Below are 27,118 nucleotides of genomic sequence, written 5' to 3'. Positions count from 1 at the left end.
GACTTTACAAACTAGACAGGAAATACGAATCAAGTTTAAAAATCATAATAGAGACAAAGGATTAATAACATAATAAACGTACATTTGTACAATGGTTTTGAACTAAGAGTCCAAGCCTAAGGGCAACAAACTCATCAAATCAATAGACCATGGAGGAAAGTGAGTGAGACCTGATGGAGCCACTAAATAACATTTCATGACTAGGTTGAATTAAAGCAGTCAATTCTAACTTTACAAAAGGTATCACTAGTATAATTTGAATAAAAAATTGTACTGGGAATATTGTCAAACTTGCTCACTCAGTGGACTAAAAAGATTTCTTTGGTCAAGTTTTTCAAGTTACTTACATGATTTACTGATTGTAAAATTTTGACTGTAGCACTATTCTGCCAAACGTAGAAGGTAGCACTACATGGGCTAGGAGTCTCAAGCTGTTTGCAGTATGGGAAACATCAACGTCTCATCCTGGTTTACAGTTTGAACGACTCTGGTTATACCGTGAAGTGGCTTGGTAACCTTTCTGTGTTGCCCACACATCAAGCGAAAAAACAAAAAACAAAAAACCTGATCCTTAAAATTTGTCTAGTTTTAGCTTATAGGGGTTTAGGAATACAGCAATTCCTGTTTTAGTAATTTCATGAAAGAAAGCTGGATTGGAGAAACCTTCAATATTTAGTACCTAATCTAGTCTATAAATGGATTTTTAAAAAACCCTCAAAAATAATGTACAGAGTTACAGTCTAATAACAGGTATATTATAATTTTTCTTTGGAAATGCAAATTTTCTCTACGTTGATTGTATAAGAATACCAGATTTAAAAACCTCTTGAGGTTAGGAAGCCAAACCAATGCAGACTTTAGATATTATTTACAGCTTTGTGTTTCCTGGGTCTGCTAAACAGTGACAGTTTTTATTTATTCACTGTAAGGCTGGGAACACTTGCAGTCAGGAATTTTATGCATAATTTCAAATATGACATTTCAGTCAAAGCATTAGTAATATAGACAATGTTTTCTATTGTATTCTTTTATAAGCAGAGAGCAGATTTTACTGGACTTATGCAAATAGTCACATTGTCACAAAAATACTCACAAATAGTTATTGAATTCCTGAAGAAACCAAGAAGAGAAAAAACACACAGATATATTTATCTCTGTTTACAAAAGTATTCCTTATGAAATGATCATAAATTATAGCTCTCTTAAGAGAGAAAATTCCCTTAAATCTTAGAAAAAATTATATAAAGAGCCAACAATGTTTTAAATAACAGTTACAAAAACATAATCATCAGTTATTTGTTCTTGCATAACCAATTCATATTGTACTTCCATTAGTAGTTTTATAAATCTATCAATTTTTTATCAGAGTACTGGAAATTTTTATTCAGTCTGTTGATCTTCAAGTGATTAGAAACCTGTATGTAAGTGTACTTGTTGAAGCTGTTTCCATGAATCTGATTGTGACTGTTTTTAGAAAAGAATTCAAGACAATAACTATGGATGACAAAAACTTAGAAGAGCCAAGATTAATAATCTGATGAAAGTTTACCTTTGACAAGGAAATTCTGTTACAGACAGTATTTAAAGATAACCAAAATTATGACTGGTAATATATTTTAATAAATTATATAATTTTTGAAACATTTTTATTAACAACATACCACAAAACACAACTAAATGAAAGACCTGGTAACACTTATCATTTGTTAATGTTTCCAGTGCTATGTAAATCAAGTAATTTAAATTAGATTTAAATGTTTACAAAAGTTTAAGCCTAATTATTTAAATCTTTACAAAGTGAGAGGTACGTATTTTGAGACTTTCCAAAGGCCCAACTTTCCAGAGAAAACTCCAAAGTAAATTTTAGGTCAAAAATACTTAATTTAGGATTTAATTTTGAGGACATTTGTCACAGTTGCCAAAAGGCTCAAAACTTTGAAATTAAAAAAAGAAAAAAAATCCCAGGTCACTCTAAGATAATTGCCAGTCACTTAATCAGTGTGATAATCAAAGTATTTCAAAAGCAATAGAGAAAACTACATAGATGTAATACCTTAATTATTTTAAAGCTCAGTTTTTTAAGTAATAAAAAACAAAGGCAACACTAAAAATTATATCGATAAAATATAAAGTATTTTGCTTAAACCAGCTACCAAAAGGTATAGGAAAACCTTCTGGTGATTGTTCCTCCTCACAGAAAGCTCATTTAGATGCACTGGAAGTCAAACCTGATGAAAACTTGAATTAATCAGACATAGAAATAATGCACCCAAGGTTATGAGTATACCAATTAAGATTACATCAAGAAAAGTCAAGAATAAAACATTAAATTATACTGGAAGAAAATATTGCTTGCTAGGCCTTGAAAATAAACATTTCAGTGTCAGACCATAACAGCAGAATTGACCAGTAAAAACAAGCTATAGGAACTGACTAAAAGTGCAAGAGAGTTATTCTCACCTTCTCAAGGGGAGAAAAAGCTGAAGGTAATCATGTATGACCTGAAAATCATAGGCAGCAAGATACAGAAAAGTTGAACTTCTGAAATGAATTTGAAATATTTCAAAGGTAAAACTGTATCTCAAAAAACTAAATAAATTTCAAATGAAGCGGACAGCATTTTTAACCTGTAACTAATAAAATGAAATAGACCTGAGGAAGAAGATGGCTGTTAATGAAACATTTTATAATTAAAAGTCAAAATATCTTTCATTTTATAAACAGCAAATTCATACTTTAAGGAAACTTTGTTGTTTTAAGTATAGGGGAACAGACTCTGGTTTTCTATCAGTGTCCCTGACATCAATGCTTTATTTTTAGGATGACACATAAACAATTTATTCCCCATATCAGTCAACCCAATCACATATGAAATGTCCTTCATATAGCTCATCCTTTATTAAATCCCATCCTTAGTCCTATATTTTTTAATCTATATTTTGATTAATAAACCTAAATATGTGACTCTTTTTATAAAATTAAAGAAGCCAAGAATGAAATTATATTACTTCAGCAGTTAGTTTTAGGTTTTCTTCTTAGTTGGATATTACCCAGAAATTTGATGAATATCTTTTATTTAATACTACATAACTTCAAGATTTTAAATTACATGACAAGTTCATCTGTGAACATTTATTTTATTTACAATTACCTAATTTAATTTTTAAAATAACTATACTTATATTATGAAAATTGAGATATTAGACAGTCATTATTTCAGTCATTTCTTACTAACCAATTTCATATCCTGCTAATACTAGTAGTTTAAGTAACACCCTTAAAATTAAATGCATGGGCATTCTGTTGCTAACTCAGAAGATACAGCTGTTTTTTTTTATTAAATCAAAAATATTAATCTTATTTGTCAAATAATAATATAAACAAAGATAATTTAGTTTTTGGCTGAGACTATATCTTCATGATTTTAAAAAATTAATCAGAGGCAAATATAAAATTGACCATTAAACCAAGACAAAAATATACGCTGACAATTTTGAAGACATTTTAAATTTTACTTTGTCAACAATTTTAAAATCAATGAATATATCAAAGATTTACTTAATTCACATGAGCCAAAGGAAAAACTGGGGTTAATTACCATATATTTTATGTGAACACTCATTTGTTTAACCAATCTGAATAATATTTTTAGTGATTTTTTGGCTAATACACCAAATTTTATTATGTAGAAACAATATACAGCGTAATACATATATACTTAAAGATTTTATACCCATTATTTTAGATTTTTAGTCATAAGATAATACAAGATATAAGTGATCCAGTTTATTTAAAAAACTGTTTGATTCAAATTATTTATTTGACAAAATAGAACAAGACTAAACTTTATAGAATTTTTTTTAGTAGGCAATCTTGGAAAGACTGTGAACCAAATTTTGGGTAAAGGAGTTTGAGTCAGTTACTAATATCCTGCATTGGTCAATGAATAATTAACTGTGGAAATGTGACTGAAATATGCGTGAAGGCCCCAAAAATATCAGAGATATGCTAACAAGATCTATATGGTATTTTCTTGATCTCAATTATTTGTTCTTGAAGATAAGAAAATTGCCATTCCTTTTAGTATAGGGAGGGTGTCTTCTCGGAAATTTCATCTTTGTGTTTAAGAAAACAGCATGAAGATCAAAATGATATTTTTTAATATTTGCTGGTTTTCAAGTGCTTTACTTAAATACTCAGTGTGCCAGAATAGCTGAGGAATCTTGGAAAAAGAGAGTTTAGCTTAGAGAAGACTAAAGAAGAGGAACTGCAAGAAGGGAAAGGAAAAGGTCTGGAAAGAGTTTTAGCTCATTTTGAGGCAATATTTTGTAGCAACACAGTCTTTGTGTCCTGAATGTTTTTTGTGTATTTGTTTCTTTGTTTTGCCTCAAGACAGCAATGAGATATGAATGTCTTATTTTGAATGTATGATTTTTTGAGCCACACTCTTTTAGTTTAGTATTAAGAAAAATGGACTCTTTGATCCCTATAATGTATGAACACGTTACCAGCTGGAGTCCCAGAAAATATGATTCCATTTAGCATGCTTTTAAACTTTGAGGGCCAATTAAATACAACTGCTAAGTACATAAAGGTCAAATAAATGTAAGCACACACAGAAAATAAAGTATGTGGTTACCAAGAAGGATGATAAGCCACCTTCTCCAAATGAAGGGGAAAAAAAATCTCATCACTTATGCCTCAACCCAAAGGAAAAAGTCTCTTCACCAAGACCGTACAGTCAGGGTCTGCCAGGAGGAGAAAGATCCTTATGAATGGGTAATCTGTCAACTGAAGCAGACAGGAAGGAAAAAGACTCATCCCTATCCAATTCCCAAATACAAAAATACTCTATCAAAAGTTAGAGTTCACTTCAAGGGTGACTCACCAAGCGAAAAAGTGACCCGCAAAAGTGAGGGGCACAAATGGTTATAGAGCGCGTACCTCACACCATAGTTCCAGGGGCCAGTGATTTTCTGTGAAGTGAGTTAGCTTTGGAACCCCACTTCTGGCACCTTATATGTCCAAGTCAAATAAAATATGAAGACAAATCTCTGAAATTAAAACGTCTAGTTGGGCACAGTGGTGTCTGCCTGTAGTCTCAACTACCAGGGAGACTGAGGTGAGACGATCACTTGAGTCCACAAGTTTGAGTCTAGCCTAGGCAAAGAGCAAGACTCTATCTCTTAACAAAACAAAACAAAACAAAACAAAACAAAACATTTTATTTGGGAAGAAAGGATTGCAATTTAAGGCATACAAGCATATCAGTTGGTCTTTGGTATGTTGAGAGAACAAAAAGGTCAGAGGTTTTATAAAAAGGCGAAATATTATGTATTGCTCCTCAAGAAAGTTCATTGACACTAGTAAAGTTTTAGCAAGCTGGAAAGCTTTCAGTGGTGAGTTGATAGAGGCAGGTAAAAGCAGTCTTAGAGTTGCAGCAGGTTGTTTCAGTAACCATTCAGTAACCAGATAAATCTGGTTTCAGGTTACAACAGCCAGATTCAGCAACCAGGCTTGCAAAGGATTATATTCTTTGAGCGATGTTATGTGCCTCAAGTGTTTTTTCATTCTGACCTCTTGACTCCATTTTAGTTGGACATGACAAGAATGACCCATTTGTATTATACACTCTCACATTAGTAACTGAAAGAGCTGTACCTCTGAAATCAAATACACCTAAGTTTTGCCTTGATTTACCTAATACTAGTTTAGCTATTTATCCAGTTATTTACTCTCTCAGATATAATAAATATTAAGTTAAAAAAAAAGAAGGTACTTGGCACCAATCATGAGAAATATTAGTTATCAATTAATGATAACTCTCTCTTGCTCTCTCACATCTTTTCCTTTCATCTTTATGGTATTCTGAATTACTCAAAACAAATTAGAATATAATCTATCTTGTTGTTGTTGTTGTTGTTGTTGTTGTTGTTGTTGTTTTGAGAGGGAGTCTCACTCTGTCACCCAGGCTGGAGTGCAATGGCGCCATCTCGGCTCACGGCAACCTCAGCCTCCCGGGTTCATGCCATTCTCCTGCCTCAGCCTCCAGAGTAGCTGGGACTACAAGCGCCCACCATCACTCCTGGTTAATTTTTCTATTTTTAGTAGAGACGGGGTTTTACCATGTTGGCCAGGATGGTCTCGATATCTTGCTCGTGATCCACCCGCCTCGGCCTCCCAAAGTGCTGGGATTACAGGCGTGAGCCACAACAGGGTGTATTAACAACTGTAATTCTCAAAACAACCCAAGACCTAGACAGGGTCAATAAAACAATGGACTCTATTTTGCATATGAGAAAGGCTAACTAACTTGACTAAGATCATCGAAGTGACAGGTGATGGTACAAACAGTATTTTAATCTAGGCCAGACCAGGGTAAGATAAACTGTTGCTTATGGGCAAAATGTGGCCTGCCAAATGTTCTTGTATAGGCTATGGACTAAGAATTGTTCTTACACTTATTCAGTGGGTGATAAAAAGTCAAAACAATAATAATTTGTGCCCATGAAAATGAAACAAAATGTTATTTAATTATATCTTTTGACATATTATCATATAATCACACATTAAATTTTAATGTCATTAAAGAAATATATATTAGAACACAGCCATACATGTATTTACATATTGTTTATAATTCGACGTCAGAGTTGAGTTGTTACAACAGAAGCCTTAAGGTTGGCAAAGCCTAAATTATTTACAATCCAGCCCTTTCTGGGAAAAGGGACCAACCTCTGCTCTAGGAAATATCTCTTATTCCAAGATGACTCACTAAGTCCTAAAACAAATTGTTTTTTTGAAATGTATACATCCCATCAATTCTCATAGAAGAAGGAGGAGAAGGAGAAGGAGATGAAAGAAAAATAGGAGAAAAAATATTATAAAAATGTAACAGAACATTTTCTCTGACAGTTTCACTTAGGCATTTTTTCCCCCATGGTGCTAATCTTGGAAAGGAAGAGGACTCAGGATTCAAGTCAATTTCCATATTCAAAGTGTAAAACCTAGGAATGAACTAGTTTTATTACATTACAGAGTCAAGAGAGAAACGTCAGTATGTTGTGAAGAGGGTGAAATTTCACCTGGTTGCCCTCTTTTTTTACTCCTAATAATTAACACTTTTTCATTTCTCAGAACACAAGTACCTACTTACTTTCTTCTATGAAGATTCTTATATAATTTTTTTTTCTTTTACTAAGTGTCAGGACTTAAGCAACTTAAGTAGGAAGTTAAAATTTTGTTGTGTGGACTCCCCCTACATTGCCAGTATCCACAGCCAGCTAGGTGTAAGCTTGCATCTTGCTATATGTGCTTCTTCATAGTGGAGTAAATGCACAGATTCAAAAGACTACTTACTGTTTCTCTGATCAGAATTAAACCGTCTTTCACTGGGAAAGTGCTTATGCTTTTGTCTCAGAAAATTTTCCTCTTTGTTTCTGTTGTTTCTATTTTAAACTCAGGAATATACTCTCTCTCTCTGTGTATATATATAAAATATATATAAATATATACATACTGTACATATAATATATAATATATGCATGCTATTTATGTAAATATAAACATAAAATTCACATGTTTATTTTCTAAGTGGGAAGTAAGAACTTTGCATGATTTTGTCAGATTTAACTTGAGCACAAGAAAATTACACGTAGCAAAACTGCTTTATGTGCAGCCAGTCACATTCTTTTCCCTTGTTTTGTGTGTTGCAAATGCAATCACAATAGTGAAATGTGATTTTCATTTGAGTGCCCTGAGGCAAAGCCTATAATAATGTTCTCCTTCTGTTCACTCATATACAGTATGCCTTAACGGAATAGAAGCCACCTCTTGGGAAAATGCCAGATCCCTTTGTGTTTGTCTCTGTTTATCAGCTCTGGAATGTTAAACAGCCTTTGACCCAGTGACAGGGGCAAAACAAAACAAAAAGCAAGCAACCAGCAAACAAATAACAAATCAAACTATTTGCTTTCACATTAAACTTACGGGTAGTTTGGAGTACTATAGATTCTTCACCATGGCTATCACTGTAATTACTGTTACGGACTCCCTTCATGTCTTTGCCAGTTTCAGCTGAATGAAATGGCTTAGAGTACTGTTTTGTGTTCTTAGCGTGGTAATTCTTGTTTTATTTACATCTCTGATTTTATTTTTATTTTTATTTTTATTTTTTTTTGAGATGGAGTCTCGCTCTGTCACCCAGGCTGGAGTGCAGTAGCGCAATCTCAGCTCACTGCAACCTCTGCCTCCCGAGTTCAAGCGATTCTCCTGCCTCAGCCTCCCAAGTGGCTGGTACTACAGGTGCCCGCCACCACATCCTAGTCTAATTTTTGTATTTTTAGGAGAGGCAAGATTTCACCATGTTGGCCAGGCTGGTCTCAAACTCTTGACCTCAAATGATCCACTCACCTTGGCCTCCCAAAGTGTTGGGATTACAGGCATGAGCCACCACGCCCAGCCTACATTTCTAATTTTTGTTGGTCTTTTGCAAACTCTCTATGGCTGTCTTTTATCTACTCTGTAGTTAAGTCTGGTAACTCAGACTAGGTCATTATCATGTTCTCTCAAGGCTAACAAATGCACTCTGCAAGTTCAGATACCACTCCAGGGTGTGAAAATAATCTTTTGATAGACTGTTACTTTTCGTTTTGCTTCTGATAACTGTGCTCCTCAAAATGAGAGACACAATCCCTTAAGCTGTCTGGCAACTGAATGGTGTCTGCTTATATTTCTTGAAATTTCTTGTGTTCTTGCTTTGGTTGATCATTTTGCATTGGCTACAGGCTGACCTGGCTGGTGTCCATCCCCTCATTCATATCTGAGTCCTTCAAACTATTTTCAAAACATATTGCTTATTCCTAGATTAGAGATAGGAAAAATCATTCCATTGTGAAGTTCTGTTTTGATCAGTTAATAATGACTGCTCTGTTTATGGTGATATGAGTTTCTCCTTTTCTGAGACGACAACTGGATTTAATGGAAATATCCCATGATTAATTTCTGATGTCTGCCACCAGCAAGGTTTGTGAAATAGCAGAAATCTATAAAAGTATTTTTATCTCTTTTTCATTATGATATTTTAAATTTGTAAGTCCTACTTACATTCACTCCTTTGTTGTCGGAGGGAAAGAAAGAAAAACAAATCCCTCACATCTGCTAAACTTAGAATTCTTAGGACAAATGATTATGTTTGTCTATTTCTTTGATATCTTCCTCTTCCAAACTCTAATCCTTAGAACCTATTACACACATGGGTCTGTATGGAGCAGAAACTTAATGAGGAGTAAATAAATAGGAAACTCTTTTTTGAGACAATTGTGTGTAACTCAAAAGGAAATATCAAGAACTTTCATTCTCATAATTCTGACTACTGGGTTCATTTATTCATCAATTGTCATATTTCAACATAGACTATGTTATTCATGGTTCCATCAGAAAACAATATATTTAAAAGTAGTGTTTGGAACATGACGACTAAATCCCATACATAATTTTGGATGAGAACCTGTACTAGAGTGAAAAATAAAAGGTCATAAAGACCATTGGAAAATTTGAAAAATAAATTTTTAAACATGGACTATAAATCAATGTAGCAATAACTAACTTTCCTGAGTTTAATAACTGTATCATTATTATGTGAAATAATCTATTTGATATAAAAAATACACTCAAGTATTTTGGGAAACTGTTTACAGAATATAATTTCTTAATTATGTATTCATAGATAAGTGAGAGAGAAATAAAATAATGAAAACATACATCAAATGCTAAAATTGCTGAATTAAGATAAAGGAATAGCATATCTCTGTATCAATTTTTAAATGATTTTATGATTTTGAAAATCTTCCCAAATAAAAGAGTTTTAAAAGGAGGTGGGTACAAGAATAGAGTTTATGGAAGAGATGGGCATGGTTAAATGAAACCAACAAAGGATTGTGAAGCTCCCCATGGCTAAGACCAGTGAAAAACCTTCACTCTAAGTCTCAAGATCCAGTTGGAAGGAATGTTACTAGAAGAAGCCAGAGGAATCTGCAGCTGTGGCACATGGAAAGGCTGCCCGAAACAATCCAACCGAAAAGTAGCTATAAGAACAAATACTCTCATGATACTCTTCCTGTCCTCCTACCCCTACTGGCGCCATCCTCTGGATCAGCTCAACTGACATCTAGAGGGCCAAGGAGCTCAGCTGGTATGTTTTGTAGAGGTTGGCCTGTAGGAACACGGGACAGGTTGGAGTAAGTGGAGAGGAGAACTGCAGGGATAAAAGTACTATTAGCACATGGAGTGGAACCTTGACCTCTCCCATTCCTTATTTCTTCAGGAGGCCAAAGCAATTAAGCCTGTGTGAATCTGCCATTCTGGATGCCTCCTTGGATCTGCCAACCTACTTAGCGAGGTTATGTCCTCACCTATCTCTTGGGCCTTCAATAATCCATGTGGTAATCTGAGCAGGGCAGGTTTGCCCCAGGGAGTAGAAGTCTGTACTTATCAGGACTGCTTGTGTCAGGGTAGGTAAATGTGGTTAATCCTTGAGCCAAGAATAAGCATCTTGCCTGCCAATCCAAGTTGCATTCTATATTTGATCTTTGTGTGACTTCGCCTTTTATTTTTTTCTCCTCTTAACTGCTTCAGAATCCAGATGTGGAGAACTTTCTTATCATTAACTAAAATGTTGTTACCAAATCCCCTATAGCAGTGTCTATGACTGGAGTGACTTTGTTCCCAGGAAGACATTTGGCTATGTCTGGAGACATTATTTTTGGTTGTCACACCACTGGAGGGAAGAGGTTACTGGCATTTGGTGGATAGAAGCTATAGAGGCTATGAAACATCCTACAAGGCACAAAACAGCTCCTCACACAAAGAATTATCCAGCCTCAAATGTTGATAATGCAGAGGTTGAGAAATACTGCCCTATAGGGTTTAGGGAAACAAGAGTTGTTTTAAATGGCATTGTTAGAGCTCAGTATCTCAGGCATTTTTGCTAAGAAAAATAAAGGTGGAAATGAATAAAATTCAAATCTAGAAAAAGCTCCTGCCCCTGGAGCTTACATTCTAATGGAAAGAGCTAGAATTGGGAAAATGAATCAATATGTGATAAAGTAAACGAAAGATATTTAAAAATTATGGGGCATGCATGCCAGGTGCGGAGGATGGCGGGGGCATGGAGTTTTGATATTTTCTATAGCATGGTTAGGAAAAGCCTCACTGAGAGTGACTTGTTACTTCTTAGATTTTACTAGAATTCTCAAATTTACTAGAATTTACTTTTCTATTTTGACTACATGTGATTATTTTTAAGTTAGAAATTCCACATTTAAACGTCTTCAGTCCTTCCACTGAGAAAAGCGTAGACACCATAGGTGTCTACATAGATGCGCAAAGGGAGAATAATTACTCCGGCCCAGCCTAGTTGTCAGTTCTCAAACATTTGGTGATCTTTCATTGATCATAAGTTCATATTTTTTGTTTATTTATTTTGATGTCATAGAACACTGTGGATTTAACCATTTTCAGATCTTAAACATTGAAAACACTAAAAACACATCCTCATATCTTTTGAAATTATTTCCTTTAGATTTCTAGAGATTATTCTGATCTTTAATATCAGGTTAATTTAATGCCCTGGCCATGTGATTATAATTATAGTTGTAAATGTCAAAATTTTCTTAAAGCGAGATTAAACGTAAGAGTTGAATTATTACCAAGAATGGCATAGGTTTAGACTATTTATGATAAAAGCCATTCTTTAGAAATTTCAATGCATACATATAGTTTTCAGAAAAACTGAAGATACTTTACGTGGTCGTTCAATGCATTTTTACTCTTGGCACTGCAGCACAGCAGTTTTCATTATGCAGAGTGAAAACACAAAAACAGCTAAAAAAATCTCATAGAAAGCTTTGCAGAAACTGAATTTATAAATCAAATTTGCTTGATTCAATGACAAATGTTTCTTTTGTAAATATAGGATTTATACATTGACTGTTAAAGATTCTTTCAAAAACTATCAATAAATGCTTATTTTGATAAATAAGGTGGGACCTGTAGCCAGTTTAAGTTTTATTATTATAAATGGAAAGGGGAATTGAGTCATATGTCTACTTCTAAATACAACTTAGTAACTCAAACTGTTTCACCTTCTGTATTGCATTTATTCTGTATTTCACTGCTTGAAGTTCTTGTTTGTAGGCTACTTTGAGGAAAATTGTGTCCTATTTTTCTCCTATTTTCCTGGATGCTGTGCTGCTCAGATCTCCCCTCAGGACAACTATAGTTTGAATGTCCCTGTCCTCAAAACTTACATTGAAAATGAGTCCCCAATTAGGCCATATATTCAGAGATGGGGACTTTAAAAGAGAACTGGGTCGTAGAGGGCTCTGCCCTCATGAATGAAATAACCTATTTGCAGATTAATGAATTAATGGGTTAATGGATGAATGAGTTATCATGAGAGAGGAACTGGTGGTTTTAAAAGAAGAAAAGATTACTCAGCTAGTATGTTAGCATGCTCAAGCCCCTGGCCATGTGATGCTGAATGCCACCTCAGAAGGCCATAGAGTCCTAATCGGCAAGAAGGCTCTTACCAGATGTGCCCTCTTGACCTTGAACTTGCTAGCCTCCATAGCTATAAGAAATGATTTACTTTCCTTTATAAATTACCTAGTTTCAGGTGGTCAGTTATGAGCAACAGAAAACAGACTAAGACAAGAACTGAAAGACCTACTCCCCCATCTGCTGTACTGAAGCCAGAAAACAGACCTCGGATAATGAAATCAACCTTGAATCCTACCTTATGCCATAGAAAAATGTTAATTTGGAACCATGATTATTATCATTCAAAGTAATAACATTTGCAGACACATATTAGCTGCCAGGCTAATCAACATGGTAGATTGCCAACGGACTGACTCTCAGAAATGAGAAAAGTTTAATCTAATTTTTCTGTATATTTGCATTAGTGTTTACTGACTAAAATTGTGGCTTAAAATATATTTAGCACGATGCACCAATCCCACAACTGTTAGGTGTACAGAGTAATAAATTTTTATACATGTATATACTCATATAACCACCTCCAACATCCAAATGTAAAGTGTGTATATAATCCCGAAAGTTTCCTTCACCACTCCATGTTAACTATTCTTACTTATCACCATCAGTTTTGCCTACTCTCACATTTTGTAGAAGTGGAATTATATGATAAGTATTCTTTGGCATAAAGCTTTTGCCTGATATGATGACTGTAAAATTCATCCATGTGGATGCATATATAAATCTTTTTTTTCTTTTTATTACTTTACAGTATCCTGTTATAAGGATAAACCACAATATATGTATTCATGTTCCATTGATGGATATTTGTGTTGCTTTTGCTTTTGGGTTATTATTAATATAATTGCCATGAACATATTTGTGCATGCTTTTTGGTAATATATACACTTATTCCTCTTAGACATATACCTAAAGATAGAAATTCTAGATCTTCGGGTAGGTATATATTTACCTTTTGTAAACATTGCTGAACAGTTTTTGAAAACAGTTGGGTCCTTTAACACCCTCACCAACCGAGAGTTCCAACTGCCCCACATATTTGCTAATGTCAGTCTTATCAATTGTAGCCAAATTGATGGGTAGGTAGTGGTGCTTTACTGTAGATTTAATTTGCATTTCTCAGATAAATAATGACACCTACTTTTAACACAGCAGTGTTTCCTTTCCATCACTGTTGATTGTTCCATTTTCCTTCTTTCAAGAAAGATCCAACTGAAATAGGTAATGTAGAGTTGTGATGAAATGTGGGTGCTCTAACAAATATAAATACATGTGGAAACAGGATGATTATCAAAATTATCTCTGAAGGAATGCTTTCTTTTCATTCAGAGGATGGAACTAGAGAGAGCAGCAGAGTCAAAGATACTCAATATGAATTTAAGGAGCTGAGATGTGAAGCCAAGATTATAAGATGAATATCTGATGATAATGCCTTTTCAACTTGCTTTTTTATACTGATGGCAACCTAGAATAGATAGAGCTCACAGATAATTCCGAAGCTGTTAGCTACAGCCATCTAGGGATTATTTTCTTCATAACCATGACTCTAGATAAACATAGATTGCATTACCAGCTCTTAAAAGTTCCAATGAGTGCGTTATCAATCAAAAGCCATTATATTTCTGAAGTAGGCATGGTAAATTAGAATATATGTTTTAACAATATGATAGCATCACCAGGTCATGTTGATTTAAGTATGTCAAATCATCATAGATCATCTTGTCAAATCTTATAATCGCAGTAAGACATCAGATTTGGAGATCATAAAAATGACTTCAGGTTTTTCATCTTTCATAGACAAAAACTAACATGTTATCTAATGGAGCAAAAACTACAGGCATTTAAATGTATGTGGCTAGTGTTAGGTTAAAAGATCCATGCAAACTGTACGTTATTTGTATACATATCGAATACTCATCTCTACTGACAAGCCCTGGCTCAGACCCACAACACAAAGAGATGTGTTGCTTGTCCTTCAGCATGCTGACTCAGCGTAACTGAGAATATTGCTTTGGGAATGCATTATTTCTGGAAATATAGTCGACATGGGCCAGAATGCTGATTCTGCAAACTAGTGATGAGCAGCGTGGGGAAATGTGAGGATTTATAGCTGCTTTTAAGATGAGGGCCAAATCTTTGGGATGAGGGAAGGTCAATAGTTTACTTGCTATTGGTTCATTTGTGCAGTGTATTGGGCATGCAGGGTATGATAGTTGAGATAAATGTGGTTACAGGCTCTAAAAGAAGCTACCTGAAAAATAGATTTCTTATTTTTACCTGTGAAATGTATTTTATAGTTTAGCTTTTTTTGTTTTCAATTCAATTTTTATATAAATCAGCAGTCATATTATACTTTCTTGTAAACGTGTATATTTTGTATTTGACAACCATTTACAGTGCTAAGTAACCAAAACATACATTTTATGCTTCGGATTAAAGCATAGGATGTTAATTTTACCAAAGCCAGGTTTCCCCAGCATAATTATAGCTATAATTGTGAGCCATTATACATAGAAAATATCTTAGAGAATATGATGTGATGTGAATACAGTCTGTGGTAATTAAGATAAGGGAAAGGCCATTGTGTGCAGGAGAGATTGGGAAAGCCATAAAGGATTTGGGTGGAGCTTTAGACTGTGCCTTCCACACAATAAGCGATTATTAAGAATTGTTGAACTTAAATTTTTTTAAAGTGGCATTACCAAAATTTATCACAAATAATTAAGCATGATTTAAAGCAAGTCAAATTAAATGCATATGAATACTACAAAGAAATATAAATAATCAAAAAATAGATGATATAGCATAAGTCACTGTAATTTGGATGCCAGTAGGTCTAAAATGTATTTAGGAGTTAAATTCAAAGACAAACTTTCCTTGGGCAAAACTGAGAGACGTAAAGAATTGCTAGAAGACCAGAGACAAGCAAAATGCACTGGATGGTGCTGCTTGGAGATTAGAAAGCCTTCTAGGGACCTTAGCTGGGTGATGTGATGAGTTAGTAACAGGAAATGGTGGTAAGCTACTAAGATGTGTGTTAAAAAATTATCTCATGCAACATTGTAATTAACCATAATATGAAGAGCCCAGGGACCTTTCTAATTTTTTTGAGTGGACAAGCTAAAGAGTGGAACATTAGAAAGCTTATTTAAAGCTAAGATATAAGAAATGCTGGAGAAAAATTGAGAATTTTAAATGCTAAGCAGAAGGATTATTTAGAACTCAATTTAGAGATGACCTTCAGCATTTTATAAGAAAGGAAGAAATAGTAGGAAAATTGAGACAATGTGATTAATTAGTTTATGTTTTAGGGAGAGACTTTTGCTATATTGATCATTTTTACCCAAAGCATATGATCCATACCTATATTTTTACCCTCTCTCTTATCATGTAACTAATGAAGGGAGAAGCATATCCAGTGTATTTGGTGGAGAGACAGATATAAATGTCATCATTTCCTCCTAACACTCAACTATTTAGAAAATCACCTATAACAAAATTGTGTTATATTTTGTTGTAATTATAAATCAGTCACACTGAAACTTTAATCAGGTGGATGCACTTGTAACTTTCTTTTTAAAGACAAGCTCACATTCTGACCATCTTTGTCATCTTAGGCTCATCTTTCTAGATCTTCCACCATGCTTTCCATAATCTCACATTGTTTTCAATGCGTCTGAATTCTTGTTGCTCTTACATTAATTTTTATCTTAACTTTTCAACTCTCCAGGATTTATCTCCCTTCTAAATCTTGCATCATGCTACTCAATACAAAGGGTATCATGCCTTGGGGTCAGTTAAGCAAGCTTCCGAATCCTGCCCTCATAGGTTCTTTTTGTGTACTGTTGGACGAAAGCAACTAACAATTCTGAACTTCATTTAGTAGGCATATAAAATGTGAATGGTTAATAATATTTTCCTTCACTTTTGATTAAACAAACATATAAGTTCAATTTTATTCAGAGAAAGCATATTGTTCAGTGAATTATTATTTTTAGTAATATGTAGATCTCAAATTTGCTAAGAGCTTTTATTATTTTCTCTGTATGATAGATATGGTTCTTCCATGAATATTTCCATTTCAGCCACCAATTATAGCACTAAGTTTTCCCAAGTTAGTACTGAGCAGGACCAGCAAAACAAAATCTATCTATCTAGTGTCTATCTATCTAACTTTAGGGAAGGGCAAACTTTCTACCCTCTCGGTATTCAATAATTGAGTCTATGAAATAAACTGACACTAGGCAGATTAACAGGAGTTAAGGTGTGCAAAGTGATTACCTGCATGGGGACATCACATGAAAGAAAAGTGAATACTCCAAACCCTAGTAAGATCTTCACAGGGAAGTGACAGCAGAGATGGAGGCAACATAGGGAAGAGTAAATGATTTTGGGACAAGATGAACAGGTGTTATGCCCAGACCCTTTGTTCCCCGAAGAAGACCACCAGAGTCCAGAGTCAAAGCCAAGCGGCAAGGATCTTTAATGTAAGTTCGAACTTGGTCCCCCTGTTCTACAACATACAAGAGGGCCTCGAACAATGCGTACGCTTGCTTTTTATAGCCTAATGTAAACAGGACTTGTAAAGTTGCAGAGGAACGAGGGAATTCTCTAGGTTACAGCATTACAATTGGTTAACATTTTAAGTTTATACATTTAGCAGTTTTCTATTGGTTCCCGCGCTTTCACAAACGGCTGTGTCCTTATCGGGGACTTTCCAGGTGGTGTCTTTCTAAAGTTGAGATATATGGTAGTCTTTGAGTTGAAAGATATATGGTGGGGAGACATATGGTGGGATGTGCTCAGGAAGTTGAGAGACATATGGAGGGGAGACATATGGTGGGATGTGTTTATACGGGGCTCAGGAAGTTGAGAGATATATGGCAAGCACTGGTAATTAGAACAGAAAAAGAACAAGACAGGGACTTTCACAATGCCTGGAATCTATAGATAACACAATCGGTCAGGTCTGGGGTCAACTTTTAACCAGGCTCAAGGCGCTGCCCGGGCTGTCTGCCTGTGGATTTCATTTGATCTCTTTCACAGGCCCTCATAAGAACAGATAGTGGCCTGTCACAAAGTTTGTATGGCTATGATCCTGACCTCTAGTTTCCCCTATGACCTAGGTTATTTCCCCCTATTACATGAAATTCCTGGGTAAGGGATTTATGACAATTGAGTCCCTTTTGTAGGCAGATAAGGCAAGCTCAGAGAAAGCCTCTGCCTGTATCCACTGTTTCCCAAGTTCCCTGAGTTCCAGGTAATCAAACTAGAGCATTGTATTGTGGGGTGACATTTCTTGAACTTTGTATCTACTTACCTACCTATCAGATCATCTTTATTTTTAACTATCTAATTATCTCTAATTCATGTACTTCTAAAAATATGAAATAACTTATTCATTGTTGAAGTCCACACAAAAAGTATAAGTCAGGGAGAAATAGTTGTGTTTCTACATTTAAGAATGATTTTTTTTTTTTTCCTTAAGGATGCCATTTATCACCAAGTCAGAAGCTGTCTTCTTCAAGGTACTGCATAGAATCTGGTTCACCCACCAGTCAGGTGATTAGATGTATAACATCCATGATTTTTGAGATGTGGATATCAAATTATTTACCTTTATAGTGGAAGTTACAATTTTATGGTTGTCAAGTGAGAATTGATTTCAACTGGACATGAACAATCACCCTTATCTGTTTACCAAAGAAGTAAACAAAATGGTAGGACATCTTCAATTTCAATGTGTTTAATTTACTTGTGTGTATAAAAAAGGTTTTTTAAACTAATAATTCTATGATAATTTTTATATGTTAGAAACAGCCTCTGTTTCTAACAGCCTGTGTGTGTGTGTGTGTGTGTGTGTGTGCGTGTGTGTGTGTGTGTGTGTCGTGTATCTTCTTAAGGCTTTGTTATTTGCTACTGGTATAGTTGACAATAAAACTATTCTAGTTAAAAGGGTGGAATATAGTTTCATAAATATTCAATTCATTTCAAAATAACAATCCTCCGTGCTCTAGGCTACAATAACCAACCTCAACCAGAGAACAAAATAATTATGATCTGTAGAGGTTTTTTTTCATCCACAGTTCTGGTTCAAAATTACTCTTCTAAAATATTTACACTCTTTCAGTACAGTATTTGAGTATCTAGTCCAGCTTTATTTTGGTATTTTGCAATTTGAACAAGTTAGCATCTGTGAAGGTAAATGGCGGTAAGTGAAATACAAATATATGGGCAAAAAGCTTTAGGAAAGTCTTACGTTCCAGAAAGTCTGGAGGTAAGGAAATCTCTGTTGTCTTTTTCCCTCTCTCTGTCCTCCTGCCACTTAAACATGGAGCCAAATTTAACTAAGCTCAGGAACCACACAGCAAAGTAGCAAGAACAATGTCCTGGCTAACCAGCCAGAGGACCAGGGAAAGAGGCCCCTGGGATCTGGAAAATGTTTGGAAGATCAAAGAAAGGAGGGAAGTCAATAATGGAACTCATTTCAGGGCTTAGGAAGAAGTATCCAGAAGCAGAAATAAGGCCTACCAAAACAGAAAACATCATCAACAACAACAATAACAAAACCTTTCTCTATAACTCACCAGAGAATTGAGAAAACTGGCTTAGTGTCTTTTGTAAAGTATTAGGTTGAAAGACGACTTTTAAAATGCAAATACTCTGAAGAAGAAATGAAATTAATTTTTGTGCATTGTTCTATGAGATATAAAATTACACATTTTTATATAAGAAAAGGAGAGAAAAGGCATAAGGTTTTAAAGAACAGAACCTGAATTCTTGTCCCAGCATCATTAACTAACCATATGACCTTCAACAAGTCGGCTGTCATCACTGAGATTTGTTTTCTTTATAATAAAAACAGAATTCATAATAATTACATGTGTTAATTATTGAATCAATAAGAAAGAAAAACACAACAATCACCTTTCCATGTTAATATTCAAACAGCTGTATGACCCCAGGAATGGTTATACTTATCATTAATGATTCTTGATTTTTCATTATAATAGAATGGCATTTTCATAGGTATTAACCCATTTTATTTAAATGTAGCCCCAGGAAGATAGGCAAAAATAATGTCACATTTGCATATTATCTTTAAATTTATGTAGTACCAATTCATGATTTCATTACCGTCCTATTACTGCCCAGTGAAATAGGCAGGGGAAATATACTCATATTTTACAACTGAGTGTACTGAGGGTCAAATAGTTTAATTAAATGAGGTGTTCAAGGCTACACTTTATAACATAAAGCCAAAACTAAAGACAAACTATTGCGACTCCGTGTCCAGTGTTTCTTCTTTACACCATACTGCTGTATATTGAAAAGTAAAATTATCTGGTGGAGGTTTTGTTACAGTAGGTAACTAGTCAGGCATGAAGGGGACAGAAGAGGGCTCCCCCGACCCACCAGGAATGTCAGGCAACCATCAGGTGATGGTGTGGTGGTTGCTACACTGCCTCTCTGAAATGATAACTGGTCGCAGCCAGCACCAGGGAGAGGCAGTTTCCCAACAGATATAGAAATTGGTAATCAGAAGCTTCCAATAAAATCTCAGGAATAAGCCGGGCACGGCAGCTCACACCTGTAATCTTAGCACTTTGGGAGGCCGAAGCAGGTGGATCCCAAGTTCAGGAGTTCAAGACCAGCCTGGCCAACATGGTGAAACCCCGCCTCTACTAAAAGTATAAAAATTAGCTGGGCATGGTGGTGAGCACCTGTAATCCCTGCTACTCCAGAGGCTGAGGCAGGAGAATCATTTGAACCCGGGAAGCAGAGGTTGCAGTGAGCCGAGATTATGCCATTGCACTCCATCTTAGGCAACAGGGTGAGACTCCGTTTAAAAAAAAAAAAAAAATTCAGGAATTGGGAGAGTGGGCACATGCATGCGCATTAGGAGACAAAATGGTGGAGTATGACCTTCTGGGGGCATTCCACTGGAAAAGGGAAAAAAGCTTCAGGAGGGTATGCATGCAACTTCTTAAACACACTGCACATGCTCACCTCGGAAGCCCAAGAAAGGCAACCCACATCTAGCAACTCACTCTAAAGGAAGAATGAAGGGAAAGTGGGGCAAGACTCTGAAAGTAGACTACTATATAAAGTCCCAGGTTCAAGGTTAAATGGGGCACTTGACCGCCAAGTCAAGAGACCGCCATTTGCATCTCTTCCAAGTGTACTTCCTTTTCTTTAATGCTCTAAAACAATTTAGTAAACTTCTACTCCTGCTCTGAAACTTCCGTTGGTCTCTTTTTCTGCCTTATGCCCCTGAGTCCATACTTTCTTCTGAGGCAAGAGTTGAGGTTGCTGCAGAACCATAGACATTTGCTCCTGGTAACTTGGATATTTTCAACCCCTAACAGTTTCATCACATCTCAGTCACAAACAGGATTCATGTGCCTGCCTCATAGCCAAGTACCCTTTTTAATTGTTAATATAAAATTATTTCCCTACCATTATTTAATATATGACCTTGGCAAAATTATAGTATCCTTTATAGCCTTATGTTTTAGTGCTATAAAATGGAAACATTAATATCAGTCTTTTAGAGTTCTATAAAAATTAGGATTTGAGGAAGAAATTTACTATAATAGGAAATACAGGCTATAGATAGATAGATAACAAAAGATTAATTATGGGAATTGGATCATATGATTATGAAAGCCAGGGAGTCCCTCCCATAATCTGCCTTTCCAAGCTGAAGAAACAGAAAATTCTGCTGTTTAATTCAGTCTGAGACTGAAGGCCTGGGAACCTGAAGTTGTGAGGGGTCAGAGTCAGAGAAGATGGTTGTTCCAGCTCAAGAAGAGAGAAAGAGAATTTGCCTTTCCTCTGCCTTTTCCTTCTTTCTGGGTTTTCAACAAATTGGATTATGCTGCCCACTTTGATGTGAGGATGGATCATCTCTACTCAATCTAAAGATTCAAATGCCGATCTCTTCCAGAAATCCCCTTCCAGACACACCTCAGAGTACTGGACAATTCCTTAGTCTAGTCAAGTTGACACATAAAATTAACTCCTGTAGTACCTATTTTTTCATCACTTTCATGGATGTTGAGACAGTCCAAATGTCACTGATAATCTGCTTCCTGTGTTCTGCCACCACCACTCCTGATTCCCAACCTGGATGTCTGTGGTCATTTGTACACACATATTGGTAAACTGAGACCCAGACAATCATGTTGTAAAATTAATTCTTGCCCTGGTAGGAGGTTCCCAAGGATCTCCTGTGAAAAATTGTTTGTATTGGAGTAACAGAGGCTTATCACTGGGCTCACATCCAATCAGGTCACTTCCATGATCCATTATGCTTTACTATTTGCCTTGGATATTTATTATCTGCAGAACTGCTAATCTAAGTGTGCCTGATATTGATATTTAATGTTGGTTTGTGAGGAAAAAAAAAAAAAAAAAAAAAAAGAAGAAGATGTGAGGTCAGACACAGGGTTAAATTCTGGCTCTACCACTTAATAGCTCTGTAATCTTGGGCATATTATTTGTTTCTCAGGTTCTTGACTGTTACTGTAAATTATATAATAATGACTCTTTTAAAAATGTATTTTAATTCAATTCAATGGGATGTTGTCCGCCAAACTTCTGCTCGGTATTGGGCACTTTAAAAATGTTTCTCTTCCCTTTTCTCCTCCTTTCGATCACTGGGTTTGTTTTTTGTTTGCTTTTCTGGTTTTCTGCATACTGCTATGTGTTCCTAAATCTGATAACTGTGCTGTTCTTATGTCACAAAGCCTGCAGGATATTTCTAATATTGACTGTTATAAAGAACAATAGTTTACATTTATTTGGGGATTATGAAATAAATAGTATCACAGATGGTAATAATTTCATTAAATGTTTTAGTTTTTGAATATTCATTACAACCACTTAAGATATGTACTAGCATTATTTTGTTATAATAATTGAGAAAACTAAGGCTTAGGAAGTTAAACAAGCTGGTAAAGTTCACATAGTAAACCAGTGGCAGAGTCTGGGTGGAAACTAATATTTCTGAAATAAAAATCTGTGCTTTTAAGCTATCAGGCTAAATCACTGCCACCAGCAAATAAGACAATTACAATCCTCCTATCTCATCAAATTCTGTAACCTGCTCAGAGACCCTTAGGGCACCTTAAGGCCATATTCTCTGCATAGTAGTTCACTTTAAGGTCATGGCTAGTTAATACAATGGCTAGAGATGCAGCGTACAGAGCTCCCTAAATTTGAAAAAAGAAACACAGGGTGAGTTTGATATCTCTAATTGCCATATGAAAATGATTAGTGAAGAAAGATGCCTAATAATTCACACCTTGGTCTTATTACAGCAAGCATTCTGAGACGACATTTCTTAGCCATTTAGGAACACCCATAGAACAACATTAGCTAGAAACACAGGGACAATCAATTTCACAACAAATGTATCCTGATGGTTTTGTTAGAGGAGACTCCTAAATTGCTGGATTTACACATTTGTCATAAGCATTGGAGATGCTTCCTCTGTTGATATGCAAACATCTAATTGTTCTCTAACATTCAAAACAATGATAGTTTCTTTTTTTGTCATTGTGCAATTTGATTCCAGATTAAGCAAACAATGCAGCATCATCCCAACTCCCTATAATTTGGGGAAGCAAAACAGTTGTGTTTTAGCATAAGGAGAGCAAGACCAAGAAGGAACTTCGCATATCAAAAGTAGGTGAGGAATGTGAAAGTGAGTAGTGGGGACGGAAATTATGTGCCTGATTTTCCTTTCAAATCTGGGCAAATGTGATCTCAGTATACTATGTATTAAGACTATTTTGAAACTCCAGAGTCAATTACTGAGACTAAACTATATATTAGTCACTGAGGTATTAATTAAAACTTTCATTGAATAAAACTACATAATGAGTGTATTGTTTTAAATTTTACAAACCACTGCTCTATTTATATGCATATTTTTTGTAACTGGTGCATAATACATTTGCAGTACATGCTTCTTGAATAAATATAAGGCACTTTTCAAATATTATATTTATTTATGTTATAACCCTGTGAAGTAGTTATTATTACAATTTTTCTCGTTTTGCAGATGAGTTAAGTAGTCTGAGATAGAGTTGCTCAAGGTCATTCAGGTAGAAAGTGGCAGGCAAGAACTGGAACACAGTATGTTCTCCAACTTCAAGAGCCCTATTCTTTCAATTACACATTACATTACATTATAGCATCTCTCTGGAGAGACTATGACCTGACCTGTAACGTATTAGAATGCATAACCCAAATCCGTATAAAATCGGCCTTACTTTTACATTTTGGAATTGCAGTGCATAATACAATTTCCAGGTGCCTTTAATTATCTTGCTTCATATTATTAATGATACTTCATATGATTTTAGTCCTTTGACTTTATTTTTCCTATTGGGGGACATAGTGAAGTATTTACATGTAATCATCTTTTGTGTTTCTCAAACAAAATAAAATGTGAAAATTGGTACATGTTAAGGAATTCATGCAAAAATATTTAAAATATTAGTTTGTCTTCCCATTACAATCCAGGTGCAACTAATTCACTATAAAAAATCATATTTTCTGATTCAGGAAATTATTATAAGGTATGAAAACATATAGCAAATTTTAATAAACACAAGTTTAATAAATATGTTTTATTTAATAAATAAAAACATATAGCAAGTTTTAATTAAATGTATTAAATACAAATAGCAAGTTTTAATAAAAAATTTAAAAAGTTTTAATTTAAGATATCTGTTCAAAGATGAGTATGTCACTAAAGTAATTAAATTGTGTGGCTTAAGGAAATCGTCGACATAGTAAAGCAGAGTCTCTGCTTATACTAATGCAAGATGCTTGAGGAAATTGATTGGGAAAAAAATACTTTCTGTGAATATATCTGCAATTAGGATGGGGAGATATTTGGCAACAGTGAAAAGTAAGTTGTGAAAAAAATAATTGAGGCTTTAACTTGTTCTTGAATTTCTACTCATTCAAAATTTCTCCCTTCAATGTTTTCTGTTCCATCCCTTCTTAACTAACAAGGAAGAGCCAAATGCACAATCAACTCTCTCTTTTTGTTTAGGTTTATCTTACCGAAGGTATCTTGTCATAGACACTTCACAACTAAAGCTAACACATTTGCCATTCTTTCAACTCCTCATATGCTGGAATTCACCCCATAGCACCCTTTGGGCATGACCGCAGAGTCTTTGCTTGATTATTCCTCACAGAGAATATCATTAGGATAAGAAGTGGTTCATAAGTTTTGCTTTCACTGAATATTCAGCCTCTCTGAAATTTCTGCCATTTGTTTCTATTTTATTCTTCTAGGAAGACGGAAGCATTTTTTTTCCCCTTCTATTGGATGATGAGAAAAGAAACACACACACACAGACACACCCAACAACGAATGCCCATAAAAGCACTTAGAATAGCACTTGCCACTTAGGAAACACCTAATAAAGGTGAAGTTATTATTATTAGCTTCCGGATCTTGTTCAAAGGACAAAGTTTTCCTAAGCCCTAGATTCTTCCATGATAAAACAAAGATCCATTCAATTATTCATCCTAGAAACATTTAGGAGTCTACTATGTATTAGCAACTGACAGCTATTTTGTATTGATTTTAGAAGGACTAAGTGAGGTAATGAATATTAGGTGCTCAACACAAAGCCTCCTGGTTTCTAAGCACCAAATAACTGTTAGTTGGTGATTGGGAGTCATAGTGATGTTTATGGAAAAAACAGATGATTATTGGGATATAAATTAAAAAACGAACTACGAAAAACCAAACTCAAACAGATCCAGGCAATAAATCCAAGAAAAAACAGAGGACCAATGTGGAGCTGCAGAAGAACATGCAGCAAGTGACTTGGCCCCAGGTGGAGAATAAAACGTTTTACCCCAACTCTCCAGTTTTGTGTAGCAATTTGGGACTGAAATCCAGAATGGAATCAAGAGGGAACTAGAGGGACAGAAACTAAAGATTCCTAAGGAGTAAGAGCATCAATGGTGACAGTGTGCTAAAAACATCAAACTACACAAGCAAAAACAAATTCAATAACTTGAAAAATCTAATCAAAATGATGTGAGTGGTAGTGGGGATTGAGTTTCTGACATTCAAGACAGGAAAGAGATGATGCAAAATTCCAAATAGAGACTGCCAGAGAGTCAGGACCCATGGGATTGAGGAATAAGAGTGAAGTCATATTATTGCAGGACTTTCCTTAGTTCAGCTAAAGATGGGGTTCCTGTCCATACCACGGGCACAAAAATTTAGATTTGCAGACGGTTTAAGGGGTGCATAAAGCAGGGTTTTATAGGGTAAAAAGGGAAAAATGGGGAAACAGGGATCCCCCACAAGGCCAGAATCCCCTGGTAGAATGCTTCCTGCCCTCCGTTGGAATCCCAGGTTCCACACAGGAAGAAGAGGGGCCAGACTCTTCCCTGCTGCAAATGGTGTGAACTTCTGGAGGCTCCATCCCAGTGGGTAGGTTGGTTGGAGTTTCTTCAGGGATCCCCACCCACATGGCTGTCTCATTAGCCCCTCTAAAGAAGTACATCTAACTGCAGTTAGATTAAGAATAAGGACAAAGACCAATCTTAACTACTTCCTGCTGACAGGGGCACTGTTTTGGATAAATGGCAGTCAGAGCTGCGTCAGAGGCCTATTGAAGGGTTCCCAGCAGAAGGGGCCATTGTCAGAGGCTATGGTTGCTAGACTGTTTGGAGTCTGATGGCCTGAAGGGAAGAACAGACAAATGGGGTTATTAGAAAACATGTATCAAAATGAAACAAGGGGAGGGGTAAGGAGAGCTCAAAATTCCAAGGCCCTTTACCAGTTGGCATAGGGAGAGGGAGACCAGAAGTCCAACTGGTTAAAAAACTTTACCCTTTTGCTGGCATGTCAGACTTCTGGGTTCCCTTCCCCTGAGCCTAATCCTAAACCAGCCAGTTTAAGATCTGGGAAATTAACTGGTTTCTGTTTGGAGGATACATACAAGGGGAGTGCCTTGTAGTATAGGGACACAATTACCTACCAGAGAAGAGAGGAGAGGAGGAATATAAAGGGAAAAAAAGGGATTTTTTTTCAAAGGAGTCCCAGGGGTTTAGGGGGAATTCTAAAGGGGTACAGACTGAAGATGAATGACTACCCATCTAGAAAGAGGGGGGCAAGCATCCCTGATTCCCTTCTCTTCCTAGCAGATACCTGGGGTATGTGAGGGAGAGAGGGAAGAGTGTCTTCTTTCCTTCTTCCATCCTTGCATCCCTGAGTCCCGGGACCTTGGCAGGTCCCACCATGAATACCAAAGCAGCCTGCACCCATGAAGCAGGGAGGGTCTAGAGAATAGGAATTATCTGCTCTCCCCTATACCTCTATCCCCACTACTGTCAGTAGCTTTGGAGTACCCTAGACCTCATTTATCCCATGGATATTAATGTGACCTTTATCCATGAAACAGGAAGCTTGAGGTTAGCTTAATTGACAGGAATCAACTACACCCACCTGTGCTGTGCCTTTTAACCTCTATTGTCATTTGCCTCTGGATCCCTCAGATCCACTTTTCTT

The sequence above is a fragment of the Rhinopithecus roxellana genome, chromosome 14 (assembly GCF_007565055.1).
Source record: "Rhinopithecus roxellana isolate Shanxi Qingling chromosome 14, ASM756505v1, whole genome shotgun sequence".
Classification (NCBI taxonomy): Eukaryota; Metazoa; Chordata; class Mammalia; order Primates; family Cercopithecidae; genus Rhinopithecus; species Rhinopithecus roxellana.
This window is presented reverse-complemented; position numbering follows the sequence as displayed.